The sequence below is a fragment of the Oncorhynchus mykiss genome, chromosome 15 (assembly GCF_013265735.2).
Source record: "Oncorhynchus mykiss isolate Arlee chromosome 15, USDA_OmykA_1.1, whole genome shotgun sequence".
Classification (NCBI taxonomy): domain Eukaryota; kingdom Metazoa; phylum Chordata; class Actinopteri; order Salmoniformes; family Salmonidae; genus Oncorhynchus; species Oncorhynchus mykiss.
The window spans coordinates 41,402,882-41,425,881 of record NC_048579.1 but is presented as its reverse complement, the minus strand read 5'-3'; the positions used below and the strand labels follow the sequence as shown (position 1 = coordinate 41,425,881).

The 23,000-nt window shown below is 41.9% G+C and overlaps 22 non-coding genes across 22 annotated transcripts; all 22 read right to left on the bottom strand.

Moving 5' to 3' along the window:
- Positions 1-460: 460 nt before the first annotated feature.
- trnap-cgg lies at positions 461-532 on the bottom strand. Its single transcript has one exon. It is a non-coding gene; the product is annotated as a tRNA-Pro (tRNA).
- Positions 533-2,184: 1,652 nt separating this feature from the next.
- trnap-cgg lies at positions 2,185-2,256 on the bottom strand. The gene has a single exon. It is a non-coding gene; the product is annotated as a tRNA-Pro (tRNA).
- Positions 2,257-3,059: 803 nt separating this feature from the next.
- On the bottom strand, positions 3,060-3,131 carry trnap-cgg. The gene has a single exon. It is a non-coding gene; the product is annotated as a tRNA-Pro (tRNA).
- An 803-nt stretch (positions 3,132-3,934) lies between these two features.
- trnap-cgg lies at positions 3,935-4,006 on the bottom strand. The gene has a single exon. It is a non-coding gene; the product is annotated as a tRNA-Pro (tRNA).
- An 803-nt stretch (positions 4,007-4,809) lies between these two features.
- Positions 4,810-4,881, bottom strand: trnap-cgg. Its single transcript has one exon. It is a non-coding gene; the product is annotated as a tRNA-Pro (tRNA).
- Positions 4,882-5,684: 803 nt separating this feature from the next.
- trnap-cgg lies at positions 5,685-5,756 on the bottom strand. The gene has a single exon. It is a non-coding gene; the product is annotated as a tRNA-Pro (tRNA).
- Positions 5,757-6,559: 803 nt separating this feature from the next.
- trnap-cgg lies at positions 6,560-6,631 on the bottom strand. Its single transcript has one exon. It is a non-coding gene; the product is annotated as a tRNA-Pro (tRNA).
- An 803-nt stretch (positions 6,632-7,434) lies between these two features.
- Positions 7,435-7,506, bottom strand: trnap-cgg. Its single transcript has one exon. It is a non-coding gene; the product is annotated as a tRNA-Pro (tRNA).
- An 803-nt stretch (positions 7,507-8,309) lies between these two features.
- trnap-cgg lies at positions 8,310-8,381 on the bottom strand. The gene has a single exon. It is a non-coding gene; the product is annotated as a tRNA-Pro (tRNA).
- Positions 8,382-9,185: 804 nt separating this feature from the next.
- Positions 9,186-9,257, bottom strand: trnap-cgg. The gene has a single exon. It is a non-coding gene; the product is annotated as a tRNA-Pro (tRNA).
- Positions 9,258-10,061: 804 nt separating this feature from the next.
- On the bottom strand, positions 10,062-10,133 carry trnap-cgg. The gene has a single exon. It is a non-coding gene; the product is annotated as a tRNA-Pro (tRNA).
- Positions 10,134-10,937: 804 nt separating this feature from the next.
- Positions 10,938-11,009, bottom strand: trnap-cgg. The gene has a single exon. It is a non-coding gene; the product is annotated as a tRNA-Pro (tRNA).
- Positions 11,010-11,813: 804 nt separating this feature from the next.
- Positions 11,814-11,885, bottom strand: trnap-cgg. The gene has a single exon. It is a non-coding gene; the product is annotated as a tRNA-Pro (tRNA).
- Positions 11,886-12,652: 767 nt separating this feature from the next.
- On the bottom strand, positions 12,653-12,724 carry trnap-cgg. The gene has a single exon. It is a non-coding gene; the product is annotated as a tRNA-Pro (tRNA).
- A 1,667-nt stretch (positions 12,725-14,391) lies between these two features.
- trnap-cgg lies at positions 14,392-14,463 on the bottom strand. The gene has a single exon. It is a non-coding gene; the product is annotated as a tRNA-Pro (tRNA).
- Positions 14,464-15,254: 791 nt separating this feature from the next.
- On the bottom strand, positions 15,255-15,326 carry trnap-cgg. The gene has a single exon. It is a non-coding gene; the product is annotated as a tRNA-Pro (tRNA).
- Positions 15,327-16,130: 804 nt separating this feature from the next.
- Positions 16,131-16,202, bottom strand: trnap-cgg. Its single transcript has one exon. It is a non-coding gene; the product is annotated as a tRNA-Pro (tRNA).
- A 767-nt stretch (positions 16,203-16,969) lies between these two features.
- Positions 16,970-17,041, bottom strand: trnap-cgg. Its single transcript has one exon. It is a non-coding gene; the product is annotated as a tRNA-Pro (tRNA).
- An 803-nt stretch (positions 17,042-17,844) lies between these two features.
- trnap-cgg lies at positions 17,845-17,916 on the bottom strand. Its single transcript has one exon. It is a non-coding gene; the product is annotated as a tRNA-Pro (tRNA).
- An 803-nt stretch (positions 17,917-18,719) lies between these two features.
- On the bottom strand, positions 18,720-18,791 carry trnap-cgg. Its single transcript has one exon. It is a non-coding gene; the product is annotated as a tRNA-Pro (tRNA).
- Positions 18,792-19,594: 803 nt separating this feature from the next.
- Positions 19,595-19,667, bottom strand: trnap-cgg. Its single transcript has one exon. It is a non-coding gene; the product is annotated as a tRNA-Pro (tRNA).
- Positions 19,668-21,350: 1,683 nt separating this feature from the next.
- Positions 21,351-21,422, bottom strand: trnap-cgg. The gene has a single exon. It is a non-coding gene; the product is annotated as a tRNA-Pro (tRNA).
- Positions 21,423-23,000: the final 1,578 nt, after the last annotated feature.

Sequence of the window (23,000 nt, the reverse complement as noted above, 5' to 3'; positions counted from 1 at the left end):
TGGAATCTGTCTGTTTTAAACTAGAAATGTCACTTTTTTTGCACTGGATGCTTCTCAAACCTTCATAACCGCTGATGTCACACCTCTGCATCTTTGGTGAAATGCGGCAGAGCGAGAACAATGTTTGTCAAAACATGACACATCCCGAAAATCAGTCTTCTCATACAAATGGCTGTAGCTTCCGAACGGTTTGACCTACAAAATTGTTTGACCATCTCAGTTTTGCTCTACGACCCCCACAAGGGTCACGACACTCGTCTGAAGGTAATCTATGTACCGGTTAAAATGACAGATTTTTTGACCAAGGAAGAAATGAATAAATGCTGTGCGATGCTGAACCCACGAGTGCAGAGCACAATGGATTAGCAATCCATTGCCTTTATCACTCATCCACCTTGGTCTGCACTCCAAACTGTTGCCCAAGAACCGCCTCTTTCAGATTGGTAAAGGCTCTACACATGGGCTCGTCCGGGATTTGAACCCGGGACCTCTCGCACCCGAAGCGAGAATCATACCCCTAGACCAACGAGCCGTTTTATCAAAGTCATTTTTATTGCAGTCGCCAGTAATGACGGTGAGGATTTGGATTGACAGGTCGATGGTGCCAGGCCACAGTGAATAACGTGAGTGTTGGTGGTATACTTGTGAGCATAGCTGTCTTCCAAGCAGTTGACCAGGTTTTAGTTCAAATACTCTGTAATTCATCTGCTGAGTCTTTCAGATTCAATCTTCATTAGCTGTAACAGCAAGAAACAAATGAAGAAAGAGCTAATGTAGATTAAAAAAATTCAAAAGTAGACATCAAAATCAATTGGATCTCATTTCATTTGATCCGATTGACGCACCGGTACATGAATAAAATAAAAAATCCCCATTGGAATCTGTCTGTTTTAAACTAGAAATGTCACTTTTTTTGCACTGGATGCTTCTCAAACCTTCATAACCGCTGATGTCACACCTCTGCATCTTTGGTGAAATGCGGCAGAGCGAGAACAATGTTTGTCAAAACATGACACATCCCGAAAATCAGTCTTCTCATACAAATGGCTGTAGCTTCCGAACGGTTTGACCTACAAAATTGTTTGACCATTCCATGGAAAGGGGAGACTCTCACAAACACAATGTCGTTCTCAGTTTTGCTCTACGACCCCCACAAGGGTCACGCCACTCGTCTGAAGGTAATCTATGTACCGGTTAAAATGACAGATTTTTTAACCAAGGAAGAAATTAATAAATGCTGTGCGATGCTGAACCCACGAGTGCAGAGCACAATGGATTAGCAATCCATTGCCTTTATCACTCATCCACCTTGGTCTGCACTCCAAACTGTTGCCCAAGAACCGCCTCTTTCAGATTGGTAAAGGCTCTACACATGGGCTCGTCCGAAGCGAGAATCATACCCCTAGACCAACGAGCCGTTTTATCAAAGGCATTTTTATTGCAGTCGATGGTGCCAGGCCACAGTGAATAACGTGAGTGTTGGTGGTATACTTGTGAGCATAGCTGTCTTCCAAGCAGTTGACCAGGTTTTAGTTCAAATACTCTGTAATTCATCTGCTGAGTCTTTCAGATTCAATCTTCATCAGCTGTAACAGCAAGAAACAAATGAAGAAAGAGCTAATGTAGATAAAAAAAATTCAAAAGTAGACATCAAAATCAATTGGATCTCATTTCATTTGATCCGATTGACGCACCGGTACATGAATAAAATAAAAAATCCCCATTGGAATCTGTCTGTTTTAAACTAGAAATGTCACTTTTTTTGCACTGGATGCTTCTCAAACCTTCATAACCGCTGATGTCACACCTCTGCATCTTTGGTGAAATGCGGCAGAGCGAGAACAATGTTTGTCAAAACATGACACATCCCGAAAATCAGTCTTCTCATACAAATGGCTGTAGCTTCCGAACGGTTTGACCTACAAAATTGTTTGACCATCTCAGTTTTGCTCTACGACCCCCACAAGGGTCACGACACTCGTCTGAAGGTAATCTATGTACCGGTTAAAATGACAGATTTTTTAACCAAGGAAGAAATTAATAAATGCTGTGCGATGCTGAACCCACGAGTGCAGAGCACAATGGATTAGTAATCCATTGCGTTTATCACTCATCCACCTCGGTCTGCACTCCAAACTGTTGCCCAAGAACCGCCTCTTTCAGATTGTTAAAGGCTCTACACATGGGCTCGTCCGGGATTTGAACCCAGGACCTCTCGCACCCGAAGCGAGAATCATACCCCTAGACCAACGAGCCGTTTTACCAAAGGCATTTTTATTGCAGTCGCCAGTAATGACGGTGAGGATTTGGATTGACAGGTCGATGGTGCCAGGCCACAGTGAATAACGTGAGTGTTGGTGGTATACTTGTGAGCATAGCTGTCTTCCAAGCAGTTGACCAGGTTTTAGTTCAAATACTCTGTAATTCATCTGCTGAGTCTTTCAGATTCAATCTTCATTAGCTGTAACAGCAAGAAACAAATGAAGAAAGAGCTAATGTAGATTAAAAAAATTAAAAAGTAGACATCAAAATCAATTGGATCTCATTTCATTTGATCCGATTGACGCACCGGTACATGAATAAAATAAAAAATCCCCATTGGAATCTGTCTGTTTTAAACTAGAAATGTCACTTTTTTTGCACTGGATGCTTCTCAAACCTTCATAACCGCTGATGTCACACCTCTGCATCTTTGGTGAAATGCGGCAGAGCGAGAACAATGTTTGTCAAAACATGACACATCCCGAAAATCAGTCTTCTCATACAAATGGCTGTAGCTTCCGAACGGTTTGACCTACAAAATTGTTTGACCATCTCAGTTTTGCTCTACGACCCCCACAAGGGTCACGACACTCGTCTGAAGGTAATCTATGTACCGGTTAAAATGACAGATTTTTTAACCAAGGAAGAAATTAATAAATGCTGTGCGATGCTGAACCCAAGAGTGCAGAGCACAATGGATTAGCAATCCATTGCCTTTATCACTCATCCACCTCGGTCTGCACTCCAAACTGTTGCCCAAGAACCGCCTCTTTCAGATTGTTAAAGGCTCTACACATGGGCTCGTCCGGGATTTGAACCCAGGACCTCTCGCACCCGAAGCGAGAATCATACCCCTAGACCAACGAGCCGTTTTATCAAAGGCATTTTTATTGCAGTCGCCAGTAATGACGGTGAGGATTTGGATTGACAGGTCGAAGGTGCCAGGCCACAGTGAATAACGTGAGTGTTGGTGGTATACTTGTGAGCATAGCTGTCTTCCAAGCAGTTGACCAGGTTTTAGTTCAAATACTCTGTAATTCATCTGCTGAGTCTTTCAGATTCAATCTTCATTAGCTGTAACAGCAAGAAACAAATGAAGAAAGAGCTAATGTAGATTAAAAAAATTAAAAAGTAGACATCAAAATCAATTGGATCTCATTTCATTTGATCCGATTGACGCACCGGTACATGAATAAAATAAAAAATCCCCATTGGAATCTGTCTGTTTTAAACTAGAAATGTCACTTTTTTTGCACTGGATGCTTCTCAAACCTTCATAACCGCTGATGTCACACCTCTGCATCTTTGGTGAAATGCGGCATAGCGAGAACAATGTTTGTCAAAACATGACACATCCCGAAAATCAGTCTTCTCATACAAATGGCTGTAGCTTCCGAACGGTTTGACCTACAAAATTGTTTGACCATCTCAGTTTTGCTCTACGACCCCCACAAGGGTCACGACACTCGTCTGAAGGTAATCTATGTACCGGTTAAAATGATAGATTTTTTAACCAAGGAAGAAATGAATAAATGCTGTGCGATGCTGAACCCACGAGTGCAGAGCACAATGGATTAGCAATCCATTGCCTTTATCACTCATCCACCTTGGTCTGCACTCCAAACTGTTGCCCAAGAACCGCCTCTTTCAGATTGTTAAAGGCTCTACACATGGGCTCATCCGGGATTTGAACCCGGGACTTCTCGCACCCGAAGCGAGAATCATAACCCTAGACCAACGAGCCGTTTTATCAAAGTCATTTTTATTGCAGTCGCCAGTAATGACGGTGAGGATTTGGATTGACAGGTCGATGGTGCCAGGCCACAGTGAATAACGTGAGTGTTGGTGGTATACTTGTGAGCATAGCTGTCTTCCAAGCAGTTGACCAGGTTTTAGTTCAAATACTCTGTAATTCATCTGCTGAGTCTTTCAGATTCAATCTTCATTAGCTGTAACAGCAAGAAACAAATGAAGAAAGAGCTAATGTAGATTAAAAAAATTAAAAAGTAGACATCAAAATCAATTGGATCTCATTTCATTTGATCCGATTGACGCACCGGTACATGAATAAAATAAAAAATCCCCATTGGAATCTGTCTGTTTTAAACTAGAAATGTCACTTTTTTTGCACTGGATGCTTCTCAAACCTTCATAACCGCTGATGTCACACCTCTGCATCTTTGGTGAAATGCGGCATAGCGAGAACAATGTTTGTCAAAACATGACACATCCCGAAAATCAGTCTTCTCATACAAATGGCTGTAGCTTCCGAACGGTTTGACCTACAAAATTGTTTGACCATCTCAGTTTTGCTCTACGACCCCCACAAGGGTCACGACACTCGTCTGAAGGTAATCTATGTACCGGTTAAAATGATAGATTTTTTAACCAAGGAAGAAATGAATAAATGCTGTGCGATGCTGAACCCACGAGTGCAGAGCACAATGGATTAGCAATCCATTGCCTTTATCACTCATCCACCTTGGTCTGCACTCCAAACTGTTGCCCAAGAACCGCCTCTTTCAGATTGTTAAAGGCTCTACACATGGGCTCATCCGGGATTTGAACCCGGGACTTCTCGCACCCGAAGCGAGAATCATAACCCTAGACCAACGAGCCGTTTTATCAAAGTCATTTTTATTGCAGTCGCCAGTAATGACGGTGAGGATTTGGATTGACAGGTCGATGGTGCCAGGCCACAGTGAATAACGTGAGTGTTGGTGGTATACTTGTGAGCATAGCTGTCTTCCAAGCAGTTGACCAGGTTTTAGTTCAAATACTCTGTAATTCATCTGCTGAGTCTTTCAGATTCAATCTTCATTAGCTGTAACAGCAAGAAACAAATGAAGAAAGAGCTAATGTAGATTAAAAAAATTAAAAAGTAGACATCAAAATCAATTGGATCTCATTTCATTTGATCCGATTGACGCACCGGTACATGAATAAAATAAAAAATCCCCATTGGAATCTGTCTGTTTTAAACTAGAAATGTCACTTTTTTTGCACTGGATGCTTCTCAAACCTTCATAACCGCTGATGTCACACCTCTGCATCTTTGGTGAAATGCGGCATAGCGAGAACAATGTTTGTCAAAACATGACACATCCCGAAAATCAGTCTTCTCATACAAATGGCTGTAGCTTCCGAACGGTTTGACCTACAAAATTGTTTGACCATCTCAGTTTTGCTCTACGACCCCCACAAGGGTCACGACACTCGTCTGAAGGTAATCTATGTACCGGTTAAAATGATAGATTTTTTAACCAAGGAAGAAATGAATAAATGCTGTGCGATGCTGAACCCACGAGTGCAGAGCACAATGGATTAGCAATCCATTGCCTTTATCACTCATCCACCTTGGTCTGCACTCCAAACTGTTGCCCAAGAACCGCCTCTTTCAGATTGTTAAAGGCTCTACACATGGGCTCATCCGGGATTTGAACCCGGGACTTCTCGCACCCGAAGCGAGAATCATAACCCTAGACCAACGAGCCGTTTTATCAAAGTCATTTTTATTGCAGTCGCCAGTAATGACGGTGAGGATTTGGATTGACAGGTCGATGGTGCCAGGCCACAGTGAATAACGTGAGTGTTGGTGGTATACTTGTGAGCATAGCTGTCTTCCAAGCAGTTGACCAGGTTTTAGTTCAAATACTCTGTAATTCATCTGCTGAGTCTTTCAGATTCAATCTTCATTAGCTGTAACAGCAAGAAACAAATGAAGAAAGAGCTAATGTAGATTAAAAAAATTCAAAAGTAGACATCAAAATCAATTGGATCTCATTTCATTTGATCCGATTGACGCACCGGTACATGAATAAAATAAAAAATCCCCATTGGAATCTGTCTGTTTTAAACTAGAAATGTCACTTTTTTTGCACTGGATGCTTCTCAAACCTTCATAACCGCTGATGTCACACCTCTGCATCTTTGGTGAAATGCGGCAGAGCGAGAACAATGTTTGTCAAAACATGACACATCCCGAAAATCAGTCTTCTCATACAAATGGCTGTAGCTTCCGAACGGTTTGACCTACAAAATTGTTTGACCATCTCAGTTTTGCTCTACGACCCCCACAAGGGTCACGACACTCGTCTGAAGGTAATCTATGTACCGGTTAAAATGATAGATTTTTTAACCAAGGAAGAAATGAATAAATGCTGTGCGATGCTGAACCCACGAGTGCAGAGCACAATGGATTAGCAATCCATTGCCTTTATCACTCATCCACCTTGGTCTGCACTCCAAACTGTTGCCCAAGAACCGCCTCTTTCAGATTGTTAAAGGCTCTACACATGGGCTCGTCCGGGATTTGAACCCAGGACCTCTCGCACCCGAAGCAAGAATCATACCCCTAGACCAACGAGCCGTTTTATCAAAAGCATTTTTATTGCAGTCGCCAGTAATGACGGTGAGGATTTGGATTGACAGGTCGATGGTGCCAGGCCACAGTGAATAACGTGAGTGTTGGTGGTATACTTGTGAGCATAGCTGTCTTCCAAGCAGTTGACCAGGTTTTAGTTCAAATACTCTGTAATTCATCTGCTGAGTCTTTTAGATTCAATCTTCATTAGCTGTAACAGCAAGAAACAAATGAAGAAAGAGCTAATGTAGATTAAAAAAATTAAAAAGTAGACATCAAAATCAATTGGATCTCATTTCATTTGATCCGATTGACGCACCGGTACATGAATAAAATAAAAAATCCCCATTGGAATCTGTCTGTTTTAAACTAGAAATGTCACTTTTTTTGCACTGGATGCTTCTCAAACCTTCATAACCGCTGATGTCACACCTCTGCATCTTTGGTGAAATGCGGCAGAGCGAGAACAATGTTTGTCAAAACATGACACATCCCGAAAATCAGTCTTCTCATACAAATGGCTGTAGCTTCCGAACGGTTTGACCTACAAAATTGTTTGACCATCTCAGTTTTGCTCTACGACCCCCACAAGGGTCACGACACTCGTCTGAAGGTAATCTATGTACCGGTTAAAATGATAGATTTTTTAACCAAGGAAGAAATGAATAAATGCTGTGCGATGCTGAACCCACGAGTGCAGAGCACAATGGATTAGCAATCCATTGCCTTTATCACTCATCCACCTTGGTCTGCACTCCAAACTGTTGCCCAAGAACCGCCTCTTTCAGATTGTTAAAGGCTCTACACATGGGCTCGTTCGGGATTTGAACCCGGGACCTCTCGCACCCGAAGCAAGAATCATACCCCTAGACCAACGAGCCGTTTTATCAAAGGCATTTTTATTGCAGTCGCCAGTAATGACGGTGAGGATTTGGATTGACAGGTCGATGGTGCCAGGCCACAGTGAATAACGTGAGTGTTGGTGGTATACTTGTGAGCATAGCTGTCTTCCAAGCAGTTGACCAGGTTTTAGTTCAAATACTCTGTAATTCATCTGCTGAGTCTTTCAGATTCAATCTTCATTAGCTGTAACAGCAAGAAACAAATGAAGAAAGAGCTAATGTAGATTAAAAAAATTAAAAAGTAGACATCAAAATCAATTGGATCTCATTTCATTTGATCCGATTGACGCACCGGTACATGAATAAAATAAAAAATCCCCATTGGAATCTGTCTGTTTTAAACTAGAAATGTCACTTTTTTTGCACTGGATGCTTCTCAAACCTTCATAACTGCTGATGTCACACCTCTGCATCTTTGGTGAAATGCGGCAGAGCGAGAACAATGTTTGTCAAAACATGACACATCCCGAAAATCAGTCTTCTCATACAAATGGCTGTAGCTTCCGAACGGTTTGACCTACAAAATTGTTTGACCATCTCAGTTTTGCTCTACGACCCCCACAAGGGTCACGACACTCGTCTGAAGGTAATCTATGTACCGGTTAAAATGATAGATTTTTTAACCAAGGAAGAAATGAATAAATGCTGTGCGATGCTGAACCCACGAGTGCAGAGCACAATGGATTAGCAATCCATTGCCTTTATCACTCATCCACCTTGGTCTGCACTCCAAACTGTTGCCCAAGAACCGCCTCTTTCAGATTGTTAAAGGCTCTACACATGGGCTCGTCCGGGATTTGAACCCAGGACCTCTCGCACCCGAAACAAGAATCATACCCCTAGACCAACGAGCCGTTTTATCAAAGGCATTTTTATTGCAGTCGCCAGTAATGACGGTGAGGATTTGGATTGACAGGTCGATGGTGCCATGCCACAGTGAATAACGTGAGTGTTGGTGGTATACTTGTGAGCATAGCTGTCTTCCAAGCAGTTGACCAGGTTTTAGTTCAAATACTCTGTAATTCATCTGCTGAGTCTTTTAGATTCAATCTTCATTAGCTGTAACAGCAAGAAACAAATGAAGAAAGAGCTAATGTAGATTAAAAAAATTAAAAAGTAGACATCAAAATCAATTGGATCTCATTTCATTTGATCCGATTGACGCACCGGTACATGAATAAAATAAAAAATCCCCAATTGGAATCTGTCTGTTTTAAACTAGAAATGTCACTTTTTTTGCACTGGATGCTTCTCAAACCTTCATAACCGCTGATGTCACACCTCTGCATCTTTGGTGAAATGCGGCAGAGCGAGAACAATGTTTGTCAAAACATGACACATCCCGAAAATCAGTCTTCTCATACAAATGGCTGTAGCTTCCGAACGGTTTGACCTACAAAATTGTTTGACCGTCTCAGTTTTGCTCTACGACCCCCACAAGGGTCACGACACTCGTCTGAAGGTAATCTATGTACCGGTTAAAATGATAGATTTTTTAACCAAGGAAGAAATGAATAAATGCTGTGCGATGCTGAACCCACGAGTGCAGAGCACAATGGATTAGCAATCCATTGCCTTTATCACTCATCCACCTTGGTCTGCACTCCAAACTGTTGCCCAAGAACCGCCTCTTTCAGATTGTTAAAGGCTCTACACATTGGCTTGTCCGGGATTTGAACCCAGGACCTCTCGCACCCGAAGCAAGAATCATACCCCTAGACCAACGAGCCGTTTTATCAAAGGCATTTTTATTGCAGTCGCCAGTAATGACGGTGAGGATTTGGATTGACAGGTCGATGGTGCCAGGCCACAGTGAATAACGTGAGTGTTGGTGGTATACTTGTGAGCATAGCTGTCTTCCAAGCAGTTGACCAGGTTTTAGTTCAAATACTCTGTAATTCATCTGCTGAGTCTTTTAGATTCAATCTTCATTAGCTGTAACAGCAAGAAACAAATGAAGAAAGAGCTAATGTAGATTAAAAAAATTAAAAAGTAGACATCAAAATCAATTGGATCTCATTTCATTTGATCCGATTGACGCACCGGTACATGAATAAAATAAAAAATCCCCAATTGGAATCTGTCTGTTTTAAACTAGAAATGTCACTTTTTTTGCACTGGATGCTTCTCAAACCTTCATAACCGCTGATGTCACACCTCTGCATCTTTGGTGAAATGCGGCAGAGCGAGAACAATGTTTGTCAAAACATGACACATCCCGAAAATCAGTCTTCTCATACAAATGGCTGTAGCTTCCGAACGGTTTGACCTACAAAATTGTTTGACCTTCTCAGTTTTGCTCTACGACCCCCACAAGGGTCACGACACTCGTCTGAAGGTAATCTATGTACCGGTTAAAATGATAGATTTTTTAACCAAGGAAGAAATGAATAAATGCTGTGCGATGCTGAACCCACGAGTGCAGAGCACAATGGATTAGCAATCCATTGCCTTTATCACTCATCCACCTTGGTCTGCACTCCAAACTGTTGCCCAAGAACCGCCTCTTTCAGATTGTTAAAGGCTCTACACATGGGCTCGTCCGGGATTTGAACCCAGGACCTCTCGCACCCGAAGCAAGAATCATACCCCTAGACCAACGAGCCGTTTTATCAAAGGCATTTTTATTGCAGTCGCCAGTAATGACGGTGAGGATTTGGATTGACAGGTCGATGGTGCCAGGCCACAGTGAATAACGTGAGTGTTGGTGGTATACTTGTGAGCATAGCTGTCTTCCAAGCAGTTGACCAGGTTTTAGTTCAAATACTCTGTAATTCATCTGCTGAGTCTTTCAGATTCAATCTTCATTAGCTGTAACAGCAAGAAACAAATGAAGAAAGAGCTAATGTAGATTAAAAAAATTAAAAAGTAGACATCAAAATCAATTGGATCTCATTTCATTTGATCCGATTGACGCACCGGTACATGAATAAAATAAAAAATCCCCAATTGGAATCTGTCTGTTTTAAACTAGAAATGTCACTTTTTTTGCACTGGATGCTTCTCAAACCTTCATAACCGCTGATGTCACACCTCTGCATCTTTGGTGAAATGCGGCAGAGCGAGAACAATGTTTGTCAAAACATGACACATCCCGAAAATCAGTCTTCTCATACAAATGGCTGTAGCTTCCGAACGGTTTGACCTACAAAATTGTTTGACCATCTCAGTTTTGCTCTACGACCCCCACAAGGGTCACGACACTCGTCTGAAGGTAATCTATGTACCGGTTAAAATGATAGATTTTTTAACCAAGGAAGAAATGAATAAATGCTGTGCGATGCTGAACCCACGAGTGCAGAGCACAATGGATTAGCAATCCATTGCCTTTATCACTCATCCACCTTGGTCTGCACTCCAAACTGTTGCCCAAGAACCGCCTCTTTCAGATTGTTAAAGGCTCTACACATGGGCTCGTCCGGGATTTGAACCCAGGACCTCTCGCACCCGAAGCAAGAATCATACCCCTAGACCAACGAGCCGTTTTATCAAAGGCATTTTTATTGCAGTCGCCAGTAATGACGGTGAGGATTTGGATTGACAGGTCGATGGTGCCAGGCCACAGTGAATAACGTGAGTGTTGGTGGTATACTTGTGAGCATAGCTGTCTTCCAAGCAGTTGACCAGGTTTTAGTTCAAATACTCTGTAATTCATCTGCTGAGTCTTTTAGATTCAATCTTCATTAGCTGTAACAGCAAGAAACAAATGAAGAAAGAGCTAATGTAGATTAAAAAAATTAAAAAGTAGACATCAAAATCAATTGGATCTCATTTCATTTGATCCGATTGACGCACCGGTACATGAATAAAATAAAAAATCCCCAATTGGAATCTGTCTGTTTTAAACTAGAAATGTCACTTTTTTTGCACTGGATGCTTCTCAAACCTTCATAACCGCTGATGTCACACCTCTGCATCTTTGGTGAAATGCGGCAGAGCGAGAACAATGTTTGTCAAAACATGACACATCCCGAAAATCAGTCTTCTCATACAAATGGCTGTAGCTTCCGAACGGTTTGACCTACAAAATTGTTTGACCATCTCAGTTTTGCTCTACGACCCCCACAAGGGTCACGACACTCGTCTGAAGGTAATCTATGTACCGGTTAAAATGATAGATTTTTTAACCAAGGAAGAAATGAATAAATGCTGTGCGATGCTGAACCCACGAGTGCAGAGCACAATGGATTAGCAATCCATTGCCTTTATCACTCATCCACCTTGGTCTGCATTCCAAACTGTTGCCCAAGAACCGCCTCTTTCAGATTGGTAAAAGCTCTACACATGGGCTCGTCCGGGATTTGAACCCGGGACCTCTCGCACCCGAAGCGATAATCATACCCCTAGACCAACGAGCCGTTTTATCAAAGGCATTTTTATTGCAGTCGATGGTGCCAGGCCACAGTGAATAACGTGAGTGTTGGTGGTATACTTGTGAGCATAGCTGTCTTCCAAGCAGTTGACCAGGTTTTAGTTCAAATACTCTGTAATTCATCTGCTGAGTCTTTTAGATTCAATCTTCATTAGCTGTAACAGCAAGAAACAAATGAAGAAAGAGCTAATGTAGATTAAAAAAATTAAAAAGTAGACATCAAAATCAATTGGATCTCATTTCATTTGATCCGATTGACGCACCGGTACATGAATAAAATAAAAAATCCCCATTGGAATCTGTCTGTTTTAAACTAGAAATGTCACTTTTTTTGCACTGGATGCTTCTCAAACCTTCATAACCGCTGATGTCACACCTCTGCATCTTTGGTGAAATGCGGCAGAGCGAGAACAATGTTTGTCAAAACATGACACATCCCGAAAATCAGTCTTCTCATACAAATGGCTGTAGCTTCCGAACGGTTTGACCTACAAAATTGTTTGACCATCTCAGTTTTGCTCTACGACCCCCACAAGGGTCACGACACTCGTCTGAAGGTAATCTATGTACCGGTTAAAATGATAGATTTTTTAACCAAGGAAGAAATGAATAAATGCTGTGCGATGCTGAACCCACGAGTGCAGAGCACAATGGATTAGCAATCCATTGCCTTTATCACTCATCCACCTTGGTCTGCACTCCAAACTGTTGCCCAAGAACCGCCTCTTTCAGATTGTTAAAGGCTCTACACATGGGCTCGTCCGGGATTTGAACCCAGGACCTCTCGCACCCGAAGCAAGAATCATACCCCTAGACCAACAAGCCGTTTTATCAAAGGCATTTTTATTGCAGTCGCCAGTAATGACGGTGAGGATTTGGATTGACAGGTCGATGGTGCCAGGCCACAGTGAATAACGTGAGTGTTGGTGGTATACTTGTGAGCATAGCTGTCTTCCAAGCAGTTGACCAGGTTTTAGTTCAAATACTCTGTAATTCATCAGATTCAATCTTCATTAGCTGTAACAGCAAGAAACAAATGAAGAAAGAGCTAATGTAGATTAAAAAAATTCAAAAGTAGACATCAAAATCAATTGGATCTCATTTCATTTGATCCGATTGACGCACCGGTACATGAATAAAATAAAAAATCCCCAATTGGAATCTGTCTGTTTTAAACTAGAAATGTCACTTTTTTTGCACTGGATGCTTCTCAAACCTTCATAACTGCTGATGTCACACCTCTGCATCTTTGGTGAAATGCGGCAGAGCGAGAACAATGTTTGTCAAAACATGACACATCCCGAAAATCAGTCTTCTCATACAAATGGCTGTAGCTTCCGAACGGTTTGACCTACAAAATTGTTTGACGATCTCAGTTTTGCTCTACGACCCCCACAAGGGTCACGACACTCGTCTGAAGGTAATCTATGTACCGGTTAAAATGATAGATTTTTTAACCAAGGAAGAAATGAATAAATGCTGTGCGATGCTGAACCCACGAGTGCAGAGCACAATGGATTAGCAATCCATTGCCTTTATCACTCATCCACCTTGGTCTGCACTCCAAACTGTTGCCCAAGAACCGCCTCTTTCAGATTGTTAAAGGCTCTACACATGGGCTTGTCCGGGATTTGAACCCAGGACCTCTCGCACCCGAAGCAAGAATCATACCCCTAGACCAACGAGCCGTTTTATCAAAGGCATTTTTATTGCAGTCGCCAGTAATGACGGTGAGGATTTGGATTGACAGGTCGATGGTGCCAGGCCACAGTGAATAACGTGAGTGTTGGTGGTATACTTGTGAGCATAGCTGTCTTCCAAGCAGTTGACCAGGTTTTAGTTCAAATACTCTGTAATTCATCTGCTGAGTCTTTTAGATTCAATCTTCATTAGCTGTAACAGCAAGAAACAAATGAAGAAAGAGCTAATGTAGATTAAAAAAATTAAAAAGTAGACATCAAAATCAATTGGATCTCATTTCATTTGATCCGATTGACGCACCGGTACATGAATAAAATAAAAAATCCCCAATTGGAATCTGTCTGTTTTAAACTAGAAATGTCACTTTTTTTGCACTGGATGCTTCTCAAACCTTCATAACCGCTGATGTCACACCTCTGCATCTTTGGTGAAATGCGGCAGAGCGAGAACAATGTTTGTCAAAACATGACACATCCCGAAAATCAGTCTTCTCATACAAATGGCTGTAGCTTCCGAACGGTTTGACCTACAAAATTGTTTGACCATCTCAGTTTTGCTCTACGACCCCCACAAGGGTCACGACACTCGTCTGAAGGTAATCTATGTACCGGTTAAAATGATAGATTTTTTAACCAAGGAAGAAATGAATAAATGCTGTGCGATGCTGAACCCACGAGTGCAGAGCACAATGGATTAGCAATCCATTGCCTTTATCACTCATCCACCTTGGTCTGCACTCCAAACTGTTGCCCAAGAACCGCCTCTTTCAGATTGTTAAAGGCTCTACACATGGGCTCGTCCGGGATTTGAACCCAGGACCTCTCGCACCCGAAGCAAGAATCATACCCCTAGACCAACAAGCCGTTTTATCAAAGGCATTTTTATTGCAGTCGCCAGTAATGACGGTGAGGATTTGGATTGACAGGTCGATGGTGCCAGGCCACAGTGAATAACGTGAGTGTTGGTGGTATACTTGTGAGCATAGCTGTCTTCCAAGCAGTTGACCAGGTTTTAGTTCAAATACTCTGTAATTCATCAGATTCAATCTTCATTAGCTGTAACAGCAAGAAACAAATGAAGAAAGAGCTAATGTAGATTAAAAAAATTCAAAAGTAGACATCAAAATCAATTGGATCTCATTTCATTTGATCCGATTGACGCACCGGTACATGAATAAAATAAAAAATCCCCAATTGGAATCTGTCTGTTTTAAACTAGAAATGTCACTTTTTTTGCACTGGATGCTTCTCAAACCTTCATAACTGCTGATGTCACACCTCTGCATCTTTGGTGAAATGCGGCAGAGCGAGAACAATGTTTGTCAAAACATGACACATCCCGAAAATCAGTCTTCTCATACAAATGGCTGTAGCTTCCGAACGGTTTGACCTACAAAATTGTTTGACGATCTCAGTTTTGCTCTACGACCCCCACAAGGGTCACGACACTCGTCTGAAGGTAATCTATGTACCGGTTAAAATGATAGATTTTTTAACCAAGGAAGAAATGAATAAATGCTGTGCGATGCTGAACCCACGAGTGCAGAGCACAATGGATTAGCAATCCATTGCCTTTATCACTCATCCACCTTGGTCTGCACTCCAAACTGTTGCCCAAGAACCACCTCTTTCAGATTGTTAAAGGCTCTACACATGGGCTCGTCCGGGATTTGAACCCAGGACCTCTCACACCCGAAGCAAGAATCATACCCCTAGACCAACGAGCCGTTTTATCAAAGGCATTTTTATTGCAGTCGCCAGTAATGACGGTGAGGATTTGGATTGACAGGTCGATGGTGCCAGGCCACAGTGAATAACGTGAGTGTTGGTGGTATACTTGTGAGCATAGCTGTCTTCCAAGCAGTTGACCAGGTTTTAGTTCAAATACTCTGTAATTCATCTGCTGAGTCTTTTAGATTCAATCTTCATTAGCTGTAACAGCAAGAAACAAATGAAGAAAGAGCTAATGTAGATTAAAAAAATTAAAAAGTAGACATCAAAATCAATTGGATCTCATTTCATTTGATCCGATTGACGCACCGGTACATGAATAAAATAAAAAATCCCCAATTGGAATCTGTCTGTTTTAAACTAGAAATGTCACTTTTTTTGCACTGGATGCTTCTCAAACCTTCATAACCGCTGATGTCACACCTCTGCATCTTTGGTGAAATGCGGCAGAGCGAGAACAATGTTTGTCAAAACATGACACATTCCGAAAATCAGTCTTCTCATACAAATGGCTGTAGCTTCCGAACGGTTTGACCTACAAAATTGTTTGACCATCTCAGTTTTGCTCTACGACCCCCACAAGGGTCACGACACTCGTCTGAAGGTAATCTATGTACCGGTTAAAATGATAGATTTTTTAACCAAGGAAGAAATGAATAAATGCTGTGCGATGCTGAACCCACGAGTGCAGAGCACAATGGATTAGCAATCCATTGCCTTTATCACTCATCCACCTTGGTCTGCATTCCAAACTGTTGCCCAAGAACCGCCTCTTTCAGATTGGTAAAGGCTCTACACATGGGCTCGTCCGGGATTTGAACCCGGGACCTCTCGCACCCGAAGCGAGAATCATACCCCTAGACCAACGAGCCGTTTTATCAAAGGCATTTTTATTGCAGTCGATGGTGCCAGGCCACAGTGAATAACGTGAGTGTTGGTGGTATACTTGTGAGCATAGCTGTCTTCCAAGCAGTTGACCAGGTTTTAGTTCAAATACTCTGTAATTCATCTGCTGAGTCTTTCAGATTCAATCTTCATTAGCTGTAACAGCAAGAAACAAATGAAGAAAGAGCTAATGTAGATTAAAAAAATTCAAAAGTAGACATCAAAATCAATTGGATCTCATTTCATTTGATCCGATTGACGCACCGGTACATGAATAAAATAAAAAATCCCCATTGGAATCTGTCTGTTTTAAACTAGAAATGTCACTTTTTTTGCACTGGATGCTTCTCAAACCTTCATAACCGCTGATGTCACACCTCTGCATCTTTGGTGAAATGCGGCAGAGCGAGAACAATGTTTGTCAAAACATGACACATCCCGAAAATCAGTCTTCTCATACAAATGGCTGTAGCTTCCGAACGGTTTGACCTACAAAATTGTTTGACCATCTCAGTTTTGCTCTACGACCCCCACAAGGGTCACGACACTCGTCTGAAGGTAATCTATGTACCGGTTAAAATGACAGATTTTTTAACCAAGGAAGAAATGAATAAATGCTGTGCGATGCTGAACCCACAAGTGCAGAGCACAATGGATTAGCAATCCATTGCCTTTATCACTCATCCACCTTGGTCTGCACTCCAAACTGTTGCCCAAGAACCGCCTCTTTCAGATTGTTAAAGGCTCTACACATGGGCTCGTCCGGGATTTGAACCCAGGACCTCTCGCACCCGAAGAGAGAATCATACCCCTAGACCAACGAGCCGTTTTATCAAAGTCATTTTTATTGCAGTCGCCAGTAATGACAGTGAGGATTTGGATTGACAGGTCGATGGTGCCAGGCCACAGTGAATAACGTGAGTGTTGGTGGTATACTTGTGAGCATAGCTGTCTTCCAAGCAGTTGACCAGGTTTTAGTTCAAATACTCTGTAATTCATCTGCTGAGTCTTTCAGATTCAATCTTCATTAGCTGTAACAGCAAGAAACAAATGAAGAAAGAGCTAATGTAGATTAAAAAAATTCAAAAGTAGACATCAAAATCAATTGGATCTCATTTCATTTGATCCGATTGACGCACCGGTACATGAATAAAATAAAAAATCCCCATTGGAATCTGTCTGTTTTAAACTAGAAATGTCACTTTTTTTGCACTGGATGCTTCTCAAACCTTCATAACCGCTGATGTCACACCTCTGCATCTTTGGTGAAATGCGGCAGAGCGAGAACAATGTTTGTCAAAACATGACACATCCCGAAAATCAGTCTTCTCATACAAATGGCTGTAGCTTCCGAACGGTTTGACCTACAAAATTGTTTGACCATCTCAGTTTTGCTCTACGACCCCCACAAGGGTCACGACACTCGTCTGAAGGTAATCTATGTACCGGTTAAAATGATAGATTTTTTAACCAAGGAAGAAATGAATAAATGCTGTGCGATGCTGAACCCACGAGTGCAGAGCACAATGGATTAGCAATCCATTGCCTTTATCACTCATCCACCTTGGTCTGCACTCCAAACTGTTGCCCAAGAACCGCCTCTTTCAGATTGTTAAAGGCTCTACACATGGGCTCGTCCGGGATTTGAACCCGGGACCTCTCGCACCCGAAGCGAGAATCATACCCCTAGACCAACGAGCCGTTTTATCAAAGTCATTTTTATTGCAGTCGCCAGTAATGACGGTGAGGATTTGGATTGACAGGTCGATGGTGCCAGGCCACAGTGAATAACGTGAGTGTTGGTGGTATACTTGTGAGCATAGCTGTCTTCCAAGCAGTTGACCAGGTTTTAGTTCAAATACTCTGTAATTCATCTGCTGAGTCTTTCAGATTCAATCTTCATTAGCTGTAACAGCAAGAAACAAATGAAGAAAGAGCTAATGTAGATTAAAAAAATTCAAAAGTAGACATCAAAATCAATTGGATCTCATTTCATTTGATCCGATTGACGCACCGGTACATGAATAAAATAAAAAATCCCCATTGGAATCTGTCTGTTTTAAACTAGAAATGTCACTTTTTTTGCACTGGATGCTTCTCAAACCTTCATAACCGCTGATGTCACACCTCTGCATCTTTGGTGAAATGCGGCAGAGCGAGAACAATGTTTGTCAAAACATGACACATCCCGAAAATCAGTCTTCTCATACAAATGGCTGTAGCTTCCGAACGGTTTGACCTACAAAATTGTTTGACCATCTCAGTTTTGCTCTATGACCCCCACAAGGGTCACGACACTCGTCTGAAGGTAATCTATGTACCGGTTAAAATGACAGATTTTTTAACCAAGGAAGAAATGAATAAATGCTGTGCGATGCTGAACCCACGAGTGCAGAGCACAATGGATTAGCAATCCATTGCCTTTATCACTCATCCACCTTGGTCTGCACTCCAAACTGTTGCCCAAGAACCGCCTCTTTCAGATTGTTAAAGACTCTACACATGGGCTCGTCCGGGATTTGAACCCAGGACCTCTCGCACCCGAAGAGAGAATCATACCCCTAGACCAACGAGCCGTTTTATCAAAGTCATTTTTATTGCAGTCGCCAGTAATGACGGTGAGGATTTGGATTGACAGGTCGATGGTGCCAGGCCACAGTGAATAACGTGAGTGTTGGTGGTATACTTGTGAGCATAGCTGTCTTCCAAGCAGTTGACCAGGTTTTAGTTCAAATACTCTGTAATTCATCTGCTGAGTCTTTCAGATTCAATCTTCATTAGCTGTAACAGCAAGAAACAAATGAAGAAAGAGCTAATGTAGATTAAAAAAATTAAAAAGTAGACATCAAAATCAATTGGATCTCATTTCATTTGATCCGATTGACGCACCGGTACATTAATAAAATAAAAAATCCCCATTGGAATCTGTCTGTTTTAAACTAGAAATGTCACTTTTTTTGCACTGGATGCTTCTCAAACCTTCATAACCGCTGATGTCACACCTCTGCATCTTTGGTGAAATGCGGCAGAGCGAGAACAATGTTTGTCAAAACATGACACATCCCGAAAATCAGTCTTTTCATACAAATGGCTGTAGCTTCCGAACGGTTTGACCTACAAAATTGTTTGACCATCTCAGTTTTGCTCTATGACCCCCACAAGGGTCACGACACTCGTCTGAAGGTAATCTATGTACCGGTTAAAATGACAGATTTTTTAACCAAGGAAGAAATGAATAAATGCTGTGCGATGCTGAACCCACGAGTGCAGAGCACAATGGATTAGCAATCCATTGCCTTTATCACTCATCCACCTTGGTCTGCACTCCAAACTGTTGCCCAAGAACCGCCTCTTTCAGATTGTTAAAGACTCTACACATGGGCTCGTCCGGGATTTGAACCCTGGGACCTCTCGCACCCGAAGCGAGAATCATACCCCTAGACCAACGAGCCGTTTTATCAAAGGCATTTTTATTGCAGTCACCAGTAATGACGGTGAGGATTTGGATTGACAGGTCGATGGTGCCAGGCCACAGTGAATAACGTGAGTGTTGGTGGTATACTTGTGAGCATAGCTGTCTTCCAAGCAGTTGACCAGGTTTTAGTTCAAATACTCTGTAATTCATCTGCTGAGTCTTTCAGATTCAATCTTCATTAGCTGTAACAGCAAGAAACAAATGAAGAAAGAGCTAATGTAGATTAAAAAAATTCAAAAGTAGACATCAAAATCAATTGGATCTCATTTCATTTGATCCGATTGACGCACCGGTACATGAATAAAATAAAAAATCCCCATTGGAATCTGTCTGTTTTAAACTAGAAATGTCACTTTTTTTGCACTGGATGCTTCTCAAACCTTCATAACCGCTGATGTCACACCTCTGCATCTTTGGTGAAATGCGGCAGAGCGAGAACAATGTTTGTCAAAACATGACACATCCCGAAAATCAGTCTTCTCATACAAATGGCTGTAGCTTCCGAACGGTTTGACCTACAAAATTGTTTGACCATCTCAGTTTTGCTCTATGACCCCCACAAGGGTCACTGACACTCGTCTGAAGGTAATCTATGTACCGGTTAAAATGACAGATTTTTTAACCAAGGAAGAAATGAATAAATGCTGTGCGATGCTGAACCCACGAGTGCAGAGCACAATGGATTAGCAATCCATTGCCTTTATCACTCATCCACCTTGGTCTGCACTCCAAACTGTTGCCCAAGAACCAGCCTCTTTCAGATTGTTAAAGACTCTACACATGGGCTCGTCCGGGATTTGAACCAGGGACCTCTCGCACCCGAAGAGAGAATCATACCCATAGACCAACGAGCCGTTTTATCAAAGTCATTTTTATTGCAGTCGCCAGTAATGACGGTGAGGATTTGGATTGACAGGTCGATGGTGCCAGGCCACAGTGAATAACGTGAGTGTTGGTGGTATACTTGTGAGCATAGCTGTCTTCCAAGCAGTTGACCAGGTTTTAGTTCAAATACTCTGTAATTCATCTGCTGAGTCTTTCAGATTCAATCTTCATTAGCTGTAACAGCAAGAAACAAATGAAGAAAGAGCTAATGTAGATTAAAAAAATTAAAAAGTAGACATCAAAATCAATTGGATCTCATTTCATTTGATCCGATTGACGCACCGGTACATGAATAAAATAAAAAATCCCCATTGGAATCTGTCTGTTTTAAACTAGAAATGTCACTTTTTTTGCACTGGATGCTTCTCAAACCTTCATAACCGCTGATGTCACACCTCTGCATCTTTGGTGAAATGCGGCAGAGCGAGAACAATGTTTGTCAAAACATGACACATCCCGAAAATCAGTCTTCTCATACAAATGGCTGTAGCTTCCGAACGGTTTGACCTACAAAATTGTTTGACCATCTCAGTTTTGCTCTACGACCCCCACAAGGGTCACTGACACTCGTCTGAAGGTAATCTATGTACCGGTTAAAATGACTAGATTTTTTAACCAAGGAAGAAATGAATAAATGCTGTGCGATGCTGAACCCACGAGTGCAGAGCACAATGGATTAGCAATCCATTGCCTTTATCACTCATCCACCTTGGTCTGCACTCCAAACTGTTGCCCAAGAACCAGCCTCTTTCAGATTGTTAAAGGCTCTACACATGGGCTCGTCCGGGATTTGAACCCGGGACCTCTCGCACCCGAAGCGAGAATCATACCCCTAGACCAACGAGCCGTTTTATCAAAGTCATTTTTATTGCAGTCGCCAGTAATGACGGTGAGGATTTGGATTGACAGGTCGATGGTGCCAGGCCACAGTGAATAACGTGAGTGTTGGTGGTATACTTGTGAGCATAGCTGTCTTCCAAGCAGTTGACCAGGTTTTAGTTCAAATACTCTGTAATTCATCTGCTGAGTCTTTCAGATTCAATCTTCATTAGCTGTAACAGCAAGAAACAAATGAAGAAAGAGCTAATGTAGATTAAAAAAATTCAAAAGTAGACATCAAAATCAATTGGATCTCATTTCATTTGATCCGATTGACGCACCGGTACATGAATAAAATAAAAAATCCCCATTGGAATCTGTCTGTTTTAAACTAGAAATGTCACTTTTTTTGCACTGGATGCTTCTCAAACCTTCATAACCGCTGATGTCACACCTCTGCATCTTTGGTGAAATGCGGCAGAGCGAGAACAATGTTTGTCAAAACATGACACATCCCGAAAATCAGTCTTCTCATACAAATGGCTGTAGCTTCCGAACGGTTTGACCTACAAAATTGTTTGACCATCTCAGTTTTGCTCTATGACCCCCACAAGGGTCACGACACTCGTCTGAAGGTAATCTATGTACCAGGTTAAAATGACAGATTTTTTAACCAAGGAAGAATGAATAAATGCTGTGCGATGCTGAACCCACGAGTGCAGAGCACAATGGATTAGCAATCCATTGCCTTTATCACTCATCCACCTTGGTCTGCACTCCAAACTGTTGCCCAAGAACCGCCTCTTTCAGATTGTTAAAGACTCTACACATGGGCTCGTCCAGGATTTGAACCAAGGACCTCTCGCACCCGAAGAGAGAATCATACCCCTAGACCAACGAGCCGTTTTATCAAAGTCATTTTTATTGCAGTCGCCAGTAATGACGGTGAGGATTTGGATTGACAGGTCGATGGTGCCAGGCCACAGTGAATAACGTGAGTGTTGGTGGTATACTTGTGAGCATAGCTGTCTTCCAAGCAGTTGACCAGGTTTTAGTTCAAATACTCTGTAATTCATCTGCTGAGTCTTTCAGATTCAATCTTCATTAGCTGTAACAGCAAGAAACAAATGAAGAAAGAGCTAATGTAGATTAAAAAAATTCAAAAGTAGACATCAAAATCAATTGGATCTCATTTCATTTGATCCGATTGACGCACCGGTACATGAATAAAATAAAAAATCCCCATTGGAATCTGTCTGTTTTAAACTAGAAATGTCACTTTTTTTGCACTGGATGCTTCTCAAACCTTCATAACCGCTGATGTCACACCTCTGCATCTTTGGTGAAATGCGGCAGAGCGAGAACAATGTTTGTCAAAACATGACACATCCCGAAAATCAGTCTTCTCATACAAATGGCTGTAGCTTCCGAACGGTTTGACCTACAAAATTGTTTGACCATCTCAGTTTTGCTCTACTGACCCCCACAAGGGTCACGACACTCGTCTGAAGGTAATCTATGTACCAGGTTAAAATGACAGATTTTTTAACCAAGGAAAAATAAATGCTGTGCGATGCTGAACCCACGAGTGCAGAGCACAATGGAT